Source organism: Xyrauchen texanus, chromosome 4 (genome assembly GCF_025860055.1).
Source record: "Xyrauchen texanus isolate HMW12.3.18 chromosome 4, RBS_HiC_50CHRs, whole genome shotgun sequence".
In the NCBI taxonomy this organism is placed as follows: Eukaryota; Metazoa; Chordata; class Actinopteri; order Cypriniformes; family Catostomidae; genus Xyrauchen; species Xyrauchen texanus.
Genome location: NC_068279.1, coordinates 5,339,858 through 5,359,678, shown reverse-complemented (window position 1 = coordinate 5,359,678; position 19,821 = coordinate 5,339,858). Strand labels below are relative to the sequence as shown.

General features: G+C 37.5%; 1 pseudogene; it reads left to right on the top strand.

Moving 5' to 3' along the window:
• LOC127643301 (discoidin domain-containing receptor 2-like) overlaps positions 1 to 18,271 on the top strand; it is a 52,322-nt pseudogene extending 34,051 nt beyond the window's left edge.
• The last annotated feature ends 1,550 nt before the right edge of the window (positions 18,272 to 19,821 follow it).

The window sequence follows — 19,821 nt, the reverse complement described above, 5'->3', positions numbered from 1 at the left end:
CTGAAAATGTATACATGCCAATTTTAGCCACAGGAGGGGCTAAAACTTTACATTAGTGAAGTTTTAGGACGTGAAAATAATTTAAATACTGACTTAAATTGCGTAAAAAATAAATAAATTACGCTTTAAAAAGTCAGCTATTAATCGCAAAATTGAATGCGTTACATTTCCTTCTATTATAAATGACATTACAATGACAGAAATGAAAATCTAATGAGAGTCATCGAGAATAAAGAGAATTACTAAAAATGAAACCATCCAGACAAAGTACATTCTAACTTAAGCTGTGTTCAAAATGACGCACTATACACTACGCATTTACAAAATACTCTATGCGTGTAGTGGATGCATTTTTAATGTGTAGTATCAACCCAAATGGAAAACGTAACATTTTATTCTACATGAAAGCAGTAGCTGTTTAACAGCTGCTGGAAGTGACATTTCAAATGCATGTGATCTGTTGCCGTTAGCTTTAGCACATTAGCCAACCTCACTTCAAAAGCGTGGGGTGATGGTACAGCATTCAACTTATAAACAATAACAAGAGTAAGTCTCTTAGTTGGCACTTGAGTAATGTTTATGTTTAATAATTATATTTTATATATATTTTTTCTGTATTTCCAGAACCACACACACTTCAGCTTAACATTAATAAATGCTACTTTTTTGGAATAATCGCGGTGTGAGACTTTAATGTTCTAACTGGACACCATGTAGCCTTTCAACCATTCCGAACCCAAGTTTTTTCAACTTGCATCTGTAAGGTGCTGTCTGCACTCAAGTTTCGCTAGTTGCAACAATCTCTGTTATTTACAATTGTTTTGTCAGGCCAGCAACTCAGCCAGGTAACTCCGCCCCTTCCGCTAAGTACGACAAGCTGCCGTTTAGACGGTGAAAAAGTGCATGTATTTGTCGTACACATTTTTTTGTTGCATTTTCAGTGTTAACATACTACTCGCACTACTTACACTACAAAATGATGTAGAATAGTGTAGAAGTGTGCTGTTTGTATGTGTGAAGTATACTTGCAATGCTGATGTAGTTTTGGATGAAACAAGGTATCAGCATCATTTTGCTGCCTACTGTTTAGAACAACTGTGATGTTAAAAATATTGCCAAGTTAGGCAGCTCTGTAGGTTTTGAACAGAGCTACTATGTTGCCTTTTGGAACCAGAACATTGCAATACTGAATATCTCTTTCCTTCATGACCATACTGAAACTGACCTCTTTCTTTTTTCTTCTTGTTAAGAAATATTCTGTCCCTCACTTCTCTCTTTCACCCTTTTAATATGAACTTTGTTGGCTCTTCTTACTTGTTTCCTCAACAGTTTGCATGCTGCCTGCCAATACAGGTTTTCCTCTCTTCCTTCTTCAGTCTTGCATTCTTTTCCCATTGCTCGCAGTAGTGCTGTCTATGAACTCCATCTGACTTTCTTACCAGACTGAAGGATTTTACAAGGGTAAGAGTAAAGTAAAGAGTAAAGCTAAATGTTCACGTCCTGCACAGTTTCTCACACTCACTTATCTCTGGAGTGAATTCACTAAACAGTTGCACCACTTTTGGTTTGGGGTATTTCTGCATACTGCCTCTTGTTCACTAACCATCCCCAATCCAGTGTGATTAGGCTTTATCTGCGCATGTACAGATGCAAAATGAGCAATTGCACCATGCAAATTTCCAAATAATCCAGCACAATTTCCTAGGCCATGTTTGATGGGGCTTTATCTTAAGTAATCTTAAATTCGTTGGTTTTAAGAAGTTTGAAAAAAGGTATCTAGCAGTAAACAGATGGTTTAAGAAAAAATATAAGAACCTCCTTTAGTATTTTCTGGAATCTAAAATGTTTCTTAACCTATGTAAATCAGAGAGTAAGGGCTCAATTTTCGTGGCCGCACTAGGTGCAGTGCTATGTGCAACGAGAGCGCTAATTCTAAGCACATTTTTTGCGGAAGCACAAAGGACAAGTGGCCGTATATGGGAGTGTTTGTGTTATCTGTTGGTGTATGCTTGTAAACTGTGGGTGTATTGTATGTTAATGAAGTGGCACAAATCGCAATTTGCTATTTTCCTGTGAAATAGGTCACTGGGCTAGAAGCGCGTCTAATTTCGTCGAAAGCCTAAACTCAGTTCCTGCATTTGCAGTTATGGAAATTGGGAATAAATTCATCATGTCCAAACTCTGAAATTACAGTGGAACATCAAATGATGTCTCTGACAATCACTGTTAATACCAGCCAGATTTGTGTCATTAGATCAATATGATTAATACTTACATTCTCTAGAATTTAGTGGTGCCTTCATCCAATTAGTCTGTGGAAGGGCGGAGGGCAGTGCCAGGTCGTGATCATACACACCCGGTCCCTTATCAGGCTAATCAAGCCTCCAAGAGGGATAAAGGCCAACTGTGGAGGATTGTGCGGGGGAGAGAGATAGTTTACGGACCCTCCTGCAGACCGACACACGACCACGCCCCCCCATGCCAGATAGTCCTATAAGGATTGTGTCACTATCATAGATATATGCCTGACATTCAACAAGAATGCAGGTAATGTGCAAAAGAATGCAAATCAATATTTCTATTCTTCTAATTCATTATGCATGCAGCCCATTTAAACAACCAACTTCTTATGAATGTTATAAATGCTTGGCATGGAATGGACTATATAATAGAACACAGACGGTTCAATAACCAGCGAAGAAACTCTAACCCTGTTTTGAGGTTTTCGAGCCCATTAGCGCTTTGCACGCACAATTTCACCAAACCCACTTGCGCCTATACCTAGCCCATACTTGCATGAAAATATAAAAACTTCATTCACGTGCCCGCTGATTTTGTGCGTTTGATGTATCACATAGCGCTGCGCTTCAGACGTAGCATTCTTACAATAGGGCCCTAAGAAGAAAATCGCTGTCAACCCTTTCAGACCTTAATTATGTTCCAGGGACAAACAAAAAAAATATGACCATACTTTATTTCTACTTTAAATGCAGCCATAAATTATAATCAATCAAAAAAATTAATTGTTGTACATATAATACAATTATTTCCATTGTCGATTTACAATGGGCATTGGTTTTGAATTATGCTTTTTAAGGAATATGACACTTCTAGTTTGACTTGGCAGCATCTAATCTAATATATTTTTTTGTGATTGTGGCGCCAAATGGCAAAAATCTTTACCACTGGGTCTGAAAGGGTTAAGAAGAATTTTATGTTTGTTTAATCTGGCCCCACATTTGCGTAATACCTTGAAACTGCAAGACGTGCAGTGCAAATAAACAACTCTGTGTGTTTTGGTTCAAGTAGAATTACTTACAGTAAGTTGACCTGTTCGGTTATTCTCCATCTTCTCCTTTTTTCTCTCTCTATAGCCTGTAGTGGAGGTTACGCTGAGCCAGATGTGACTCTGTGCACCCCACACCAGTGTTTTCAGAGCAGTGTGCCTCACTATGCTGAAACTGAGATCATAAGCCTGCAGGGAGTCACTGGCAGCAACATGTACGCCGTTCCTGCTCTCACTGTCGATTCCCTCACAAGGAAGGACATTTCTGTGGCTGAGTTCCCTCGACAGAGATTGCTGTTCAGAGAGAAATTGGGAGAAGGCCAGTTTGGGGAGGTGAGTCTAGATCGGTGGTTCTCAAGTGGTTAAAATTTTAGATTGTACATCAACTGGTGACCCATCAGACCCTCCAACATATAATTTCCCTCCACACACAGCTCTGTGTTGGCCTTAAAGGAACAGTAACATCAGTCATTACAACAGATGAAACAAGCACTTGGCTAATTGTTGTATTAGTATTAGCAATGTTATCAATCTGATGAATTTTCTCAAAAATACAGAGTTTGATTGGATGCATGGCCATTGACGTCAACACCAAAAGATATTGGAAGTGTTTTCTCCTTCCTTTGAAACGAAACTTCTGGGTTCAATACAAGTTAATATGCTCGGTGACCTATATGAGAGTGGAGTGTTGAGATCTTTTGGAAATATGGTTCAACATTTTAAGATTCCCAGATCTCAGTTCTTTAGGTATTTACAGCTGTGCCACCTGCTCTGTATTATTTTTGGGGGTAGCCAGGGCTGGACTGGTAATCTGGCATACCAGGTGAAACAGGCCGAATGGCCCGCGATAAGCTAAAATGAGCCGCCGCGATATGCAGAAAAGGACCCGCTCAACTTCTGGGCCAGTTGCTATGTAAAATCGCAGGCCAATTTCTCTTCCCAGTTCAGCCCTGGGGGTATCGTACACCCCCCTAAAGCGGCAGATACTCTGGAAGTGGTGATAACTGCCTTTGGGAAAAGGTCATGAGGCATCAGTGTATTACTCCCTTCTAATTCAGAGTTTGGGGAATGGAGCTTATGTGATTATGGGAGAAAGATTTAAACTTGGTATTGGAGGATTAAAAAAAAAAACTAAAGTCTACATCGAGAGATGCAAGGGTGTGTCTGATGCAATTTAAGATTTTACATTGATTCTATTGGACCCCCTCTAGATTGTATGGACTTGGTATCATAGACACACCCACCTGCTGGCGATGCCAATCAGAAAACGTGGACACAACCCATGTTTTTTGGTGGTGTGTTAAGATCCAAGAATTTTGGTCGAGGGTTCAGAATTGTATCTGGGATGTATTGGGTACTCAAATTTCAAATTTTGCCCCAGACTCTATATTCTAGGCAATAGGATGGTTATTAATATAGGGGATGGTTTCATAAAGAATTGGGTCCTGACTGGTGTCATGATCGGAAGACAGGTCATCCTTAGGGGATGGATGTCAGCTGGAGCACCCTCGTTTCGGGAGTGGTGCACAGAGTTGGGCATGGTGGCAGCATTTCAGGGGATGATATATAGAAGGCTGGGCAACATGGGTTTATTTAATAAAAAATGTGTCAGTTATTTAGATTTTTTGGAGGGGACAGTGGAGGGAGATAGACAATGTTAAATGTGTGTGTGCATTCTTATTGTTTTTTTTGTTTGTTTGTTTCTAAATACTTTCTGTTGATTTATTGTTTATTTATGTGTCATTATTAATTTATTATCAGACCACCGAGATGCGTTTTTGTGTCGGGGGGGTTGGTGGTTGTAATGTTCGGAGGAAAGGGTTTTAAGTTCACATAATTTGATTCCGTGTGTTTATTTAATCTGTGACTGGATTCAATAAAAAAAATTATAATAATAATCAATTGATGTTTTTTTAGTTTTTTTTGTGTGGTAATCAACACAAATGCCACAAATGCTTTCGATAACTTGTATGGAACCCAGAACATTCCTTCAAAAGTTGAAAATCCTGTTGAAAAGCTATCCTGACTATGCAATGTATGGTTATGGTTAGTTCCATTTTATTATTTGCATTTAGCTTTGTTTTTCCCTGCTGTCCGCAACTCTATCAAAACAGACCTGTGACCCATTTTTGGGTCATGACTCACCATTTGTCAACCACTGATAGATGATACGCAGTGGGAGAGAAAATTCTGTGCCACCCACTCAACCACAGCAGGAGTTGTTGTTTTGTTGGCTCATTTCTGGATACACTTGGTTTGTCTTTCATTCTAAGTTGCTTAGGATCTGTTTGTACTCTGTTTACACTTTGTGTTATACAAATAGTACTGAAATGCCTGATGTTTGATTACTGAAATGAATTACAGTGTTTCCCAGAAACCCATTATTAGTGACCACATTGAGCATTATGCTTCGCTTTATTAAGAAAAACATTGGTAATCTGAATAAAGAGACCAGGGTTTCATGCAATAATGTTACTAATACTAGGGATGCACCGATCCGATACCTGGATTGGTATGGGCTCAGATACTGACGTTTTTAGAAGGATCGCATATCATTCCGACAAGCCCAATCCAAAACCGATATTGTGTGTTAGTCAGGGTCATTCCTGTCAAGCACCAAATATTGCATAAAAGAACCATTAAAGTAATCCATATGACTTTTGCATTTTATTCAAAGCCACTTGAAGACACGCGATAGCTTTGTGAATTGCAAAATTCTGTGTTTGATAAGTAAATATACTGTATAGTCTGCATGTGCAGCGTGTTAGTGAATGCTTTGTTGACACACATACATTGCACGCCATTCTGGTGATGCACTCGCAGCTATTTTCAGCTCTCAGAGCTGTGCGCAATATGTGAGCGCTACTAATTAACAAAATCTCAGATGTTGATGCTCAGTAGTTCTGTTCATTTATCACATCAATTGAGAAAAGCAACGGAGGAGCATTTCACCAGATTTTAAATAAGAAGCTAATTATACTACTGTGAACTAGCCCACATATAGGGCGAATTCCAAACGGAAGTGAGCACCCCTATGCACTACTCCCTCCGAAGGACTGAGGTGGGAACTCTGGAGGGAGCACGGCACTTGTGTCTCATGTATGGCCGTATGGATCAGCCTGTCACAAGATTTGCAGAGAGTCAGGACCCAAACGCAGTGTGAAAAAACATGGACAAGAAACAAGACGAACTGGCACTGGAGAGCACACACGAGGCGATCAAACAGGTTAATGGGCAGGACAGGTGTTTGACATTAACTAATAATGGGCAAACAAGGTGGCGGGGTATGACACAAGACTGAGAGACATGTGGCAATACAGAAACAAAACAAAGCCACGTGTTCTCACAAAACACAGACACCCGAATAGCACGAGTGCATATCGTCAAGACAACAGGCAACATGCGCTCTTGCCAATCGACAGATAAGACGAGAGAATGCACAGCAACGCCAACAAAGCAATGCAATGCATTCTCACACTAGACAAAAACTGAGCGTACATCGCTAGTCAAACACCATGTGATGCATGCAGCAGGTGACAAAACGAGACAGGACACCTGTGCGAGAGTTCGGCCACACACAAACCCGACACCTCAGATCGAAGTGACAGAACCTCAGCACAACATGAATACAGCTCACGACCCAGGCGCACAGCGCAATGCGAAGCATGTCCATGGTCACGAGGGACAGACATAAACGATTGACGTAATGCATGCCGCCAAGATGACATAAGCGCAATAATAGACAGAAACATGGAGCATATGTGTCCGGATCCTGACCGAAATCAAACCAGACAGGGAAGTCAGTATCCAGACACCATGCTCCACAAAGTTTAAACTAGCCTACAGTAAAGAATGGGCCCTGTTTTTGGAGAGGTATCGCTCTGCTTATGTCTGTCGACTATCTAATGTATGAGGACGGATGTAAACTGCGGAGGACGAGAAGTATCTGTTATTAAAGGGCTATAGTGCTTGCCCGAGTTTTTGAACATGTAATACGTTTTGACCAACAACCTTGCTTTAAAATATATTCCGAGGACACGTCACCCAGGGTCACCTGTTCATAAACAGTACAATTACTTCCTCAAAGTGACCATTGCATGTACCCTTCTCTAATGGCCTTGTGGAAGGGCCCTTCATGGAGTGCTTGAGTTGCTCCCTTTCATTTGGAACACCCCTTTTCACTCAGTGCCCTTCAAGGGTGCAAAAACATGTTTAAAATTCACCCACAGAACCATACTGTAATGATGTGCTAGTACTGGAAGTTACGAAGATGATGACGTGAAGACGAAGAGCCCAAGTGCAGTTTATTTACATACATGAAGTCCACAATCCTAACTATAGACATGAACGAAACTAAACATAAACATGAACAATTAACATGAACATTGATTAAACTAGACTTAGCAAACAAGGTACATTAACAATACTTGACAAGAGACAATGGCAAACATGAGGGCATAAGTACACTAACAATAACAATAAAACCAATAAACAGACAGAACTATAAACAAGTTAACAAGACTAATAACATTAAACCAATGAAAACAAGACACATGAACATGGAGGGAAACCTGAAATCACATGACATGAAACAGGAACTAGAATTCCAAAATAAAAGACATGAAAACAAAACATGAACAAAAACACTTGTAGACATGACACATACACTCATACAGGACTTCCTGGAGTGCTCCGACCGTCAAAATAAAAGCCTGAGGGTTTTTAAAGTGAAAGGTGCACGACTGAAATATATTACTATTGTATTATAAGATTCTAAGAGTCAATAATAATAATAATAATAATTAATATATTAAATAATGTAATATTATTATCATTATTATTTGTTTACAAATTACAAAAATATTTAAGTGGACTGGGTTCAAAAAAATAACTGTGTGAATGAAAAGTGGACTGATATCTTACAACCAAAGTGAACAAAAACATAAATCTGAATCCTTTAAAGTCCAGATGCAAAGAAAATTACTGTTCATTTTGCTGCTAGGTTATATTAATTTATTTATAATAGGCTATACATTTAAATTGAAATAATACGTCGTTAAAATTTTGTGTTTCTTTGTATATAAAACAATTCCTCCAATTAGTATCACACAGTGAAGTATAGATTTTCTAAACTGATTTAAAAAAAAAAAAAAAAAGTCAAAAAAACCAACAACAACACCGGTATCGGATCGGAATTGGTATCGGCCGATACTGAGATTCCAGGTATTGGAATTGGATCGGAAGAGAAAAAGTGGTATCGGTGCATCCCTAAATAATACCACTTTAGTTTAGTTGACCCTTAAAGAAAATGACAGTGGTGGGACCATTGTACGGTACTTGAATCAGATAGTGATACCATGGTGCTTTGATTTGGTAGTGAATGAGTTCTATATTCATCTACTGTATATTGCAAACCACTACAAAAATACACCATGGTATCACTATCCCAAAAAAACAAGGTGTTTTTATGGTACATTTTGGTAGGGTTTTTTTGTTAGTGGAACCTAGGTGTTTTCATATATATATATTTACCTCTCATACCATGTATTTGCCATGTTTAGGTACACCTGTGTGAGGCAGAGGGTTTGGCTGAGTTTCTAGGGGAAGGTGCCCCGTTACCTGAGCACAGATGGCAGGTCTGTGCTGGTAGCAGTTAAACAGCTCAGAGCGGATGCCACCAGCAATGCCAGGTTTGAAAGAAAATGGAAATGGAAACATGAACTAAATCACAACCTCGCTCTAAACGTATGCCTTACTGGTAGCTGTTGTTGTGTTACAGGGGTGTCTTAAAATTAAGTTTAAGTTTATTAGATGCATTCTTAAGATCAAGTGCCCAATGAACTTTTCTTAACTAAATCAGTAAATTAATTAAGGCATATTTTCATTTGGCAAATAACATTTTCCAAATGCATTGTTATGAATGCAATTTTCAATGTTAATCAAAATGTACTTTATTAACTCGTAATACACATATTGTGAACTACTCATCTGTGCACATGGTTGCACTGATGCATTCGAATATTGAACACCCACTTTTCACAATCCAATTAATTTGCAATATTTAAAATCAAGTCCCGCCCTACAATTTTTCTCATTGAATATCCTAAAAATATTTAGATATTTAATATTGAAGTAGATACAATTTTAAATGTCTATTTACTTGTTAATTCGTAAGGAGATTTATTTGCCCAAATTTTTATTTCAGTAATTAAATTGATAATTGAGTCCTTCGTTTTAAGTGGCACTCCTGATTCTCCATATAGTTGTGTATAAATCTAAGATTTCAGAAAATGTAGATATTAAATTTTACTTGGAAATACACAATTCTCAAGAAAAAAAAATGCATTTTATTTTTTTTTATTTTGTTGTTATATTTAGCTATGTTTTGTAAACCTCAATTAGATTACAAATTAAAAAATAAATAGACAATTAAAAATAAAGACATTTTTGTATTATGTAATAATGTATTTTTAAACAAAGTAGATCATTTATAAATGTTTGTTTATTTGTCAATTTGTAAATCCATTTATTTGTCATCATTTGGCTTGTTTTTAACTGTCAAACAGAATTCATTCTCATCCATCAATATTTTGTAATGGATGATGACACTGACCTTTAACCTTTCTGAATTCCCCTCTTGTTAGGAATGACTTCCTGAAGGAGATTAAGATCATGTCTCGTCTGAATAACCCGAACATCATCCAGCTGCTGTGTGTGTGTGTGAGCACGGATCCTCTCTGCATGGTGACTGAGTACATGGAGAACGGAGACCTCAACATGTTCCTGTCCCAGAGAGAAATTGAGAGCACACTCACATATGCCAACAACATTCCATCTGTCAGGTGTGCCTATCATTATGAATATCAATGAAGATTTCTGACTTTAGTCTACAGACAGGGGTCAAGATCGTTATTTTACATGTCAGTCAAGCTTAACATTCTTAACCTTTGGATCCTTGGATCCTTAACCTTCCAGTTTCAGCTCTCCAGAAAGGATTAAATTGTTTAAAGCGTTTAAATCAAGCTACATTTTGAAGACCTCAAAGGCTTCAAGTCATACAAATAAAATGTAAATAAGTCATTTAAATCTGTTGTTTTTAAAAACTGTTCTTCTTGGAGATGTCTAGCTGAATGTTCATGCAGCTCTTATCCATACAATGAAAATAAATGGTTGGTGTGGTTGTCAAGATTCAAAAAGTACAAAAAAGCACCATAATATGTTGCTGCAGTTTGCACTCAGTAGAAGAATCATATTGGTCATTTGTCATCTTGAGTCTTTAGTTGAAGTCAAGTCACAAATAATGGTCAAATAAGAGTCTGAACATTGTAACATTTCAATATTTGGATTTAAAAGCCAAATCATGAGTTTTTAATTTTCACATCTTGGCTTAATCTAGAGCAATTTTGCTGTTTTATCCCCATGTTACCTCTGATCCCACTCCATTTCGTTGCAGCATTGCTGATCTGTTGCACATGTCGGTGCAGATCTCTTCTGGGATGAAGTATTTGGCCTCTCTGAACTTTGTTCATCGTGATCTGGCCACTCGGAACTGTCTCCTGGATCGACATCTCACCATAAAGATCTCTGATTTCGGCATGAGCAGAAACTTGTACAGTAGTGATTACTATCGTATACAGGGCCGCGCTGTACTGCCTATACGCTGGATGGCCTGGGAGAGCATCCTACTGGTGAGAGAACGAGAGGCTGTTTATGTGTGCATGCACAAAAGTGCACATGAATGAAAAAACTCATAGACTGTCCTTACTGTGACAGGCACAGACAGAGGATACAAGAGTCTGAAATGAATAAAATCCCACATGCTATTTATTGTTCAACCAAAATCCCAATAATAACCAGAGAAAAATAAGATTTGGTGCATTACTCGGGACTTTTAACTACAGAAAAATCCCCAAACACACTGGGGACACTTATTTTGAAATGACAGAGAAACAATTAGCTCTGTTACAATGCAATATAGCAGGGGTATTCAATGAAATTTCCAAGATGTCCGGTCTCAACATTTCCATTCCACCAAAGGTCTGGACAACTATTATTTCATAGCTATTCTGACTAATGAAAATGTGTAAGAAATATATATATATATATATATATATATATATATATATACAGCTCTAGAAAAAATTCAGAGACTGATGAGCAAAATGGTCAGTTTCTCTGGATTTACTATTTATAGGTATGTGTTTGAGAAAAATGAACTGTTTTGTTTTATTCTATAAACTACTGACAACATTTCTCCCAAATTCCAAATAAAAATATTGTCATTTAGAGCATTTATTTGCAGAAAATACTAGTTAAAATAACAAAAAAAGATGCCGTATTTTCAGATCTTGAATAATGCAAGAAAGTTCATATTCATTTTTAAAACACAAAATACTAATATTTTAACTTGGAAAGAGTTCAGAAATCAATATTTGGTGGAATAACCCTGATTTTCAATCACAGCTTTCATGCGTCATGGCATGCTCTCTACAAGTCTTTCACATTGCTGTTGGATGATTTTATGCCACTCCTTGTGCAAAAATTCAAGCAGCTCGGCTTTGTTTGATGGCTTGTGACCATCCATCTTCCTCTTGATCATATTCCAGAGGTTTTCAATGGAGATTGGGCTGGCCATGACAGGGTCTTGATCCGGTGCTCTTCCATCCACACCTTGATTGACCTGGCTGTGTGCCATGGAGCATTGTCCTGCTGTAAAATCCAATCCTTAGAGTTGGGGAAAATTTTCATAGCAGAAGGAAGCAAGTTTTCTTCCAGGATAAACTTGTACATGGCTTGATTCATGCGTCCTTTACAAAGATGAATCTGCCCAATTCCTGCCTTGCTGAAGCACCCCAGATCATCAACTTTCAGGTCAATCAAGGTGTGGATGGAGGACAACCGGATCCAGACCCTGTCATGGCCAGCCCAATCTCCAGACCTGAACCACATTGAAAACCTCTGGAATGTGATCAAGAGGAAGATGGATGGTCACAAGCCATCAGTTAAAGTTGAGCTGCTTGAATTTTTGCACCAGGAGTGGCATAAAGTCTCCCAACAGCAATGTGAAAGACTGGTAGAGAGTATGCCATGACGCATGAAAGCTGTGATTGGAAATCAGTTTTATTCTACCACATATTGATTTCTGAACTCTTTCTAAGTTAAAACATTAGTATTGTGTTGTTTATAAATGAATATGAACTTGTTTTCTTTGCATTATATAATTTTTTATTTTGACCAGTTGTCATTTTCTGCAAAGAAATGCTCAAAATGACAAAAATTTTATTTGGAATTTGGGAGAAATGTAGTACTTTATAGAATAAAACAAAAAAGTTCATTGTACTCAAACACATACCTATAAAGAGTAAATCCAGAGAATCTGATCATTTTGCAGTGGTCTAAAATTTTTATCCAGAGCTATATATACTGTATACTAGGAAAAATGTTAATTATTATTCACAAGATGGGAGTGGTGGTGGTATAGTGGTCTAAGCACATAACTGGTAAACTGTTAATCAGAAGGTCACTGGTTCGAACCCCACAGCCACCACCATTGTGTCCTTGAGCAAGGCACTTAACTCCAGGTTGCTCCAGGGGGATTGTCCCTGTAATAAGTGCACTGTAAGTCGCTTTGGATAAAAGTGTCTTCCAAATGCATAAATGTAAATGTAAATGTAAGATATGAAGTTGGAGACACAAGATTAGCACTGACTGTGCACATTTCCATAAAGTTGCAGATTTCTTTGTATTTCCTCACTTCAGTTTAGAACACTTGATTATCAAATCTAATATAATATAATATGCATTAAGTGGGGATAAAAATATGGTTAAAAATGGTCAATGTTGACAGATTTAGATCCCCACGAGGTGTCGGTGAATGTTTTATTTTATTAGAGGTCGCGTTATATTGTAGAATCCTCCAGTGCCAGCCACAGAGGAACACAGAGGAATAAAAAAGAAATCTACATAATCAGCATAAATCTTTGCCGATAACGATAGTTCCAAAAAGCAACTATTGGCACCGATTAATCGTTTAAACCGATATATCGGTCTACCTCTATTCTAAAGCTCAGTTCACACTGTCAGCGAGTTTGTTGATGGGTGTCGTTGGTCTCTGTACTCTCTGTCGCTAATTGCTGTTGCTATTGAGAATCGCTCCAACGTTACTGGTGCTATTCTGCAGGTAAAACCAAGATATTATAATTTTAATTTAGAATAGAATAGAATCCTTTATTTTGGTCACACATTATACACACAGTTTTTTGCATATATACAGTGAAATGTATTAGTTTTCACATATCCCAGCTAAGATGGGGTCAGAGTTCAGGGTCAGCCATGATACGGCGCCTCTGGAGCAGATAGGGTTAAGGGCCTTGCTCAAGGGCCCAACAGTGGCATCTTGGTGGTGCTAGGGCTTGAACCCATGACCTTCTGGTCAGTAACCCTGAGCCTCACCCACTGAGCCACCACTGCCCAATTTGCAACATTATGCAGGGTATTTCATTTTCAATGAGAGTTGACGATTTGAGGCAACATGGCCGACAGCGCCCGACTTTGTGACCTTCAGCGATTTAATCGCTTTCAGTGTGAACGTCCATTTATGAGGATATTTTTTAAATGCTGTTTTGTGCTACTACAAATATTTGAGTTGTACTGTTTCAATGAACTACTGGATTGAGACATTTGTCTGCTATGGCTTTCTATCTATTAATGCATTGTGTGTTTACATGTGAATGCTTTTAGGGGAAGTTCACAACAGCGAGTGATGTGTGGGCGTTTGGAGTAACTCTCTGGGAGATCTTCACTTTATGTAAAGAGCAGCCCTACAGCCTGCTGTCTGATGAACAGGTCATTGAGAACACAGGAGAGTTCTTCAGAAACCAAGGGAGACAGGTACATACACACACCAAAGTTCAACTGTTTTTGAATTTACTCAACATCATGTCATTACAAAGTAAGGTTGAGTCAATTTGGATAAAAACTGGACTGTATATTGCATTGAATAAAAGTGAAAACAAATGAAGCCACTTGGACAAATGGCAAAAACTAGTCAAACTATTTGCTGTCTAGGGCGTAGATTTGGCTTGAACATTGGGGGGTTTGCAACGTGAAGCATTTTCCATGTTTCAAATAATCATGGTAGAAATATTGGAGGGTTGTACTTGCTGGTTTTGACATTTGTGGGGATTACCTCCCCATCCCCCCAGAATCTGCACCCCTCTTTGTTGTATTTACTTGAACAATCTGTACAGTGGCATTAAAGATCTTGATTTAAAGTCAATTGAATTAAAGAAGTTCATTTAAAAAAGTCCCATTATTTTTTCTCCTGGCAATCAATGATAAATTGGACAGAATTTCAGGGTTCCCGCCGATCCTTAAAATGCCTTAAATTCAGTTTTCCAAACTTTAAGGTCATAAAAAGTCTTAAATATTTAAACGATTCAACAAAAGTCTTAATTATCATTTAAAGAGGTCTTAAATTTAGGGGCGGAAAGATGGGAATTGTGATAGGCTACCTAATGCGATTATCTAACTTCAATAGAATATGATTCCATTAAATAAATGCATGCGCTGCATCTTTCAGAGTGAAAACGTGGCACTGTATTTTCCCCACAGGGGCGATATCGTCAATTTATGACATGCAATCACTAATGATCGATCCTCTGTTGATGATGATTTAATGTTGATGAAATATGACAATGTTTACCTTTAATTGTTTATATTGTAATATGTTATATATTATCATAGGAGTTCACATTTTATTTCCATTATCTGTTTGAGTTGCAGCTGGATGCAGTGAAGTGCAAACATTTCAAAATAAGAGTCCCCGGTGTATTTTAGCTTTTAATCTTAAAAGTTCTGCACTATGTATCAAATCTTTTTTTACTGATAAGCAATGTCAAAGCCATGTTGAATGTGTGCCCCTGCCTGTCTGTGATACATGATGTATTAATTGATACATGATCTATAAGGTTGTGTGGGTTTGTTTTGGTATGGGGATATGGTATTAATTGTATTTGTCCAGGTCTTGAAAAAGTTCTTAAATTTGATTTTAAATACCCTGCAGCAACCCTGAATTCTCATTTGCAAGTCTTATTAACTACATTTACTTCATCATGATCATATTCTCACTCTTTTCTAGATTTTTCTCTCTGCACCACCGCTCTGCCCATCCTCTCTGTTTGAGCTGATGATGCATTGCTGGAGTCGTGACATCACCGATCGGCCCTCATTTCGCAGTTTGTATCAGGCCCTGCGAACTTTGTACCCATTCATGACTGACACCTGCTCTACTTAACCTGGAGGAGAATTGTTACCATGATGATACGTCTGGATGTATTCTGACGGCTATTCTAGCCAATCAGTGAAGTGGAGCCAGAACATTATAGCCACAATGTAGCGTCATCAGAGAGTTAGGAATCCAATGGAGGAGAGATCTAAAGATGATGAGATTTTACCATAGGCATTTATCCATGAATTAATTTCCATTGGAACTCAAAGACATCTTTCCAATCCATAGACACTTTTTTTTTCCTTTGTCCTTTATGCCTTTATTATAAATGTCTTTTTGTCATTTCGTTGTTATATTCTTTGTCTAGAAGAACAGTGACTCCTGAGCCTACTGTATATTCTAGGCGTAAAGAACAAACTGGAGGAATGTTGTATTTGTCAGAACTGTGGTTGTGTATGGTGAAGCACTGCTGTCTTTGTTATTTTCTGTTTTATTTCGTTCAATGCAACAACAAAAAAATCATATTCAAAATTAGTATTCGTCTTGCTTTGCTGAATATCTAAACATCCTTACAACAAGATACATTTACTTAAGAAGCAAAATGGCATATGTTATTGTGTCTTGTGTTCAGAGAATAAACCTGTTTTCCCTTTGAATTGAGTATTTCTCTGAAAACTTCATATCACTTCAAATGTATCTTGTTTTAAGGACGTTTTACATTTTTTATTGGTAATCAAGACAGAATTACTGATTAATAAGGTGATTTTTTGCGGTATTTGTCCTATTTTCGTTCCTTATTTACCCCCACACTGGAGATATGTCTTGATTATTCTGAATATGTGGATAGTATGATATTAAATGTTTTGCTTTCTGAATATGAATGTTATTTTACAGGTTCTTTGGAGATAGCCGGGCTGGAGACTTGCTCTGCCTGGACCTAGCAGAACTACTGTTATAGTTAGATTAAAAAACCCTTTCAGAGGCGAAAGGAGAGGGTTATAGAGCCAACAATGGACTGACGTGCAATTGAATGCAGTGTTTCCTTCCACCAACTTATAACAGGCCACTTTAAAGTCAACATGAAATCAAAATCCAACCGTCTTTACTTTCTTGATAAATTTTTGTTGGTCTTAATATGCACGATTTATCATTCCAAAGAAAAGGTTTGTCTGGATTTTTCATCGAAACAAAAAGAACTTGCTCTGCTTCTAAAATAACTTTTCTTTTCGGCTGTCTATTGGTTAATGTTAATGAATAGTCAAGTAGATATTTTGGCATTGTTTTAAGCTACTGTTGTAGGCAATACATCTTTCTTTCTTTTTCTGCCAGTAGTAAATGCAGTAATTTAATGTTGTAAATTAATGTGATAAATATTACCATAATATTAGCAAAAAACAATTGGTTTTGAAAAAGAAGCATAACAAGTGGGATAAGTCAAATGTGTTATTTTTTCTCAAAATATGTCGCATTTTGGAAATAAAATGGGTTGCGAATGCATTTAATGCTGTCTTCATTATTCAGCAAAATTGGCAATACTTTGACCCAACAGCCAGACAAACTCAACTCAATTGCATAGGAAACTCTACAACCCCTCAATGTTGGCATATGGTTGTACGATTGCATTGTTGTTGAATCTCGGTGAATTAAGTCTGTCTGAGGATGAAATACTGGCCCAATTAAATTGAAAATAGATACATTTTATCTTGATCTCTGTAGAAGGCACATTATGTGGGGAGGGGGGTTTATTCAAGGTTACATTTATTTAAAACACATTTTGACTATCTTTTTAATCCACTTTAATGTTTTAAAAAACGGTTTACTGTCTTGTGAAAGTATACGAGACTTACACCAAAAAAAAAGATTTGGTGGACTATGACCTTACCAACTGGTAACCAATACCTGTTATTTCCTTCTTTTTTCATAAGTTTCTATTAGTTTCTAAAGCATTCCTTTTCCATACTTTGTGTTTACTGTATTTCAGAAATTGTCTTAAAATGTACAGAAGTTTTTTTGTTTGGCTGCTGAGAGGTTTCGGCTATGCAGGATGTTTGAAAGTCCTCCAATAGCGCTGGGATTTAGATTGAATGTTGGTGAATGAAAACCACCAAAAAAAAACGTATTTTCCCAGAAGCCTTTGCTGAAGTGAGCCTGAGACAGTTTCTGTTGTCACTTATCACAGTTTGCTTTTCAGAACATATACAGTACTATAGAGAGAGAGAGAGAGTGTGTGTGTGTGTGTGAGCGTGTATTTATCACTTTGTGGGGACCAAATGTCCCCATAAGGATAGTAAAACCCGAAATTTTTGACCTTGTGGGGACATTTTGTCGGTCCCCATGAGGAAAACAGCTTATAAATCATACTAAATTATGTTTTTTGAAAATGTAAAAATGCAGAAAGTTTTCTGTGAGGGTTAGGTTTAGGGGTAGGGTTAGGTTTAGGGGATAGAATATAAAGTTTGTACAGTATAAAAACCATTATGTCTATGGAAAGTCCCCATAAAACATGGAAACACAACATGTGTGTGTGTGTGCATGAGTGAATAATACTTTGAGTGTGATTGTATGTGCGTCTTTTTTTAAGTGAAATTACTTCTATCAAATAGCACGCATTAATGGTCTTTCATTCAATCAACTCTTCATGTGTCCATCATGTCCATTGCATAAACAGAGTAGATACTTTATGTATAGTAATATATTGGGGACCAAGGAAGACTTGTTTTCTTTTTTCTTATTTTCCATATTAAATATCAAATTTGCTGTAACATGGGTCCTTCAGTGTGTGTGAAATGATGTAGATGTTTCGGTGCTTCACACCCTTTTCTCTTATGCACATTAACATTATTCCTACTTGCTCCTTCCATATTAGCAACAAAAGCTGATATTAAATGTAAAAAGCTGACTTTGATGGCAGACTACAGAGTGGGTTACAAACTAATAGATGATGTTTTAATGTGTGCATGTAGGGCTTAATGCCATCCGAAATGTGGGATGTCCAGAAAACCGTGAAAAAATACGTAGGATACACAAACATTATTTTATACTAGTTTTACACTTTAAATCAGCATTCTTTAATATATTTAAAGGGATTGTTTACCCAAAAATGAAAATGATGTCATCATTTACTCACCCTCATGCCATCCCCGATATGTGTGCCTTACTTTCTTCTGCAGAACACAAATTATTATTTTTAGAAGAATATTTTAGCTCTGTAGGTCCATACAATGCATGGGTGCCAAAATATTGACGCTCCAAAAAGCACATAAAGGCGTCATAAAAGTAATCTTAATCCATACGACTCCAGTGTTTTAATCCATATCTGCAGAAGTGATATGATAGGTGTGGGTGAGAAACTTGAAATTCTTCTCCCTGCCTAGTAGGGGGCGATAAGCATGAACAATGTGAGTCACCAAAACACAAGAAGAAGATTGTGAAAGTGATCTGTTTCTCACCTACACCTTATCACTTCTACATTTATGTTGACTCGTTATTTTTTTGCTTCAAAATTATGGCACCCATTCACTTGCATTGTATATAACAAAAGAGCTGAGATATTCTTCTAAAAATCTTTATTTGAGTTCAGCAATTGAAAGAAAGTCACACATCTGGGATGGCATAAGTGTGAGTAAATGATGAGGGAATTTTCATTTTAGGTGAACTATTTGGGTGAACATTAAGTGTAGGCCTGATCCTACACTTGTCGGACTGCAAAAACACCCACTAACAAAAAAGTACCATGGTAGCACTATTATAGTCTTTTGGAGTAAAGGCTTGGTATATGAATATAGTTCAATCATGACAACTCTCTGAAAGATTTAGTATGGTAATGTGGGTGTGACATATTGATAGGACATTAGTCTTGGCAGACTAGATCTGCTACGCTGCTGCTGCAGAGCAAGTATGAAGACTTGCTACTGCTAGAAAATACACAGACGTTCTGAGTTAAGCATGTGGACGTGCTGCTGTACAATTAGAAAAACACAAGTCATGCTGGATCGAGCATGCAAGACATACTTCTGCACAATTTATAAAATGCAATCCCCATGTAGCAGATCTAGACCTGTGAATCTGGGGAGGAGGAGGGTTTCAGAGAAAACTCTCAGTGTGCTGCAATGAAACTGACTTGCAAACTAATCAAAATTAAATGTTAGGCAAAGGAGAGTACGTAAGTTGACTGGCTATCCGATAACATGTGAGCAGATTTGCTTGACATATTGCATGTGAGCGAGCTGATTGGCTAACAGACAACAAGTTCAAAGAACCTTTTAGCTTGCACCATTCAGAGTTGCATGCCTGAACTATATTTTGG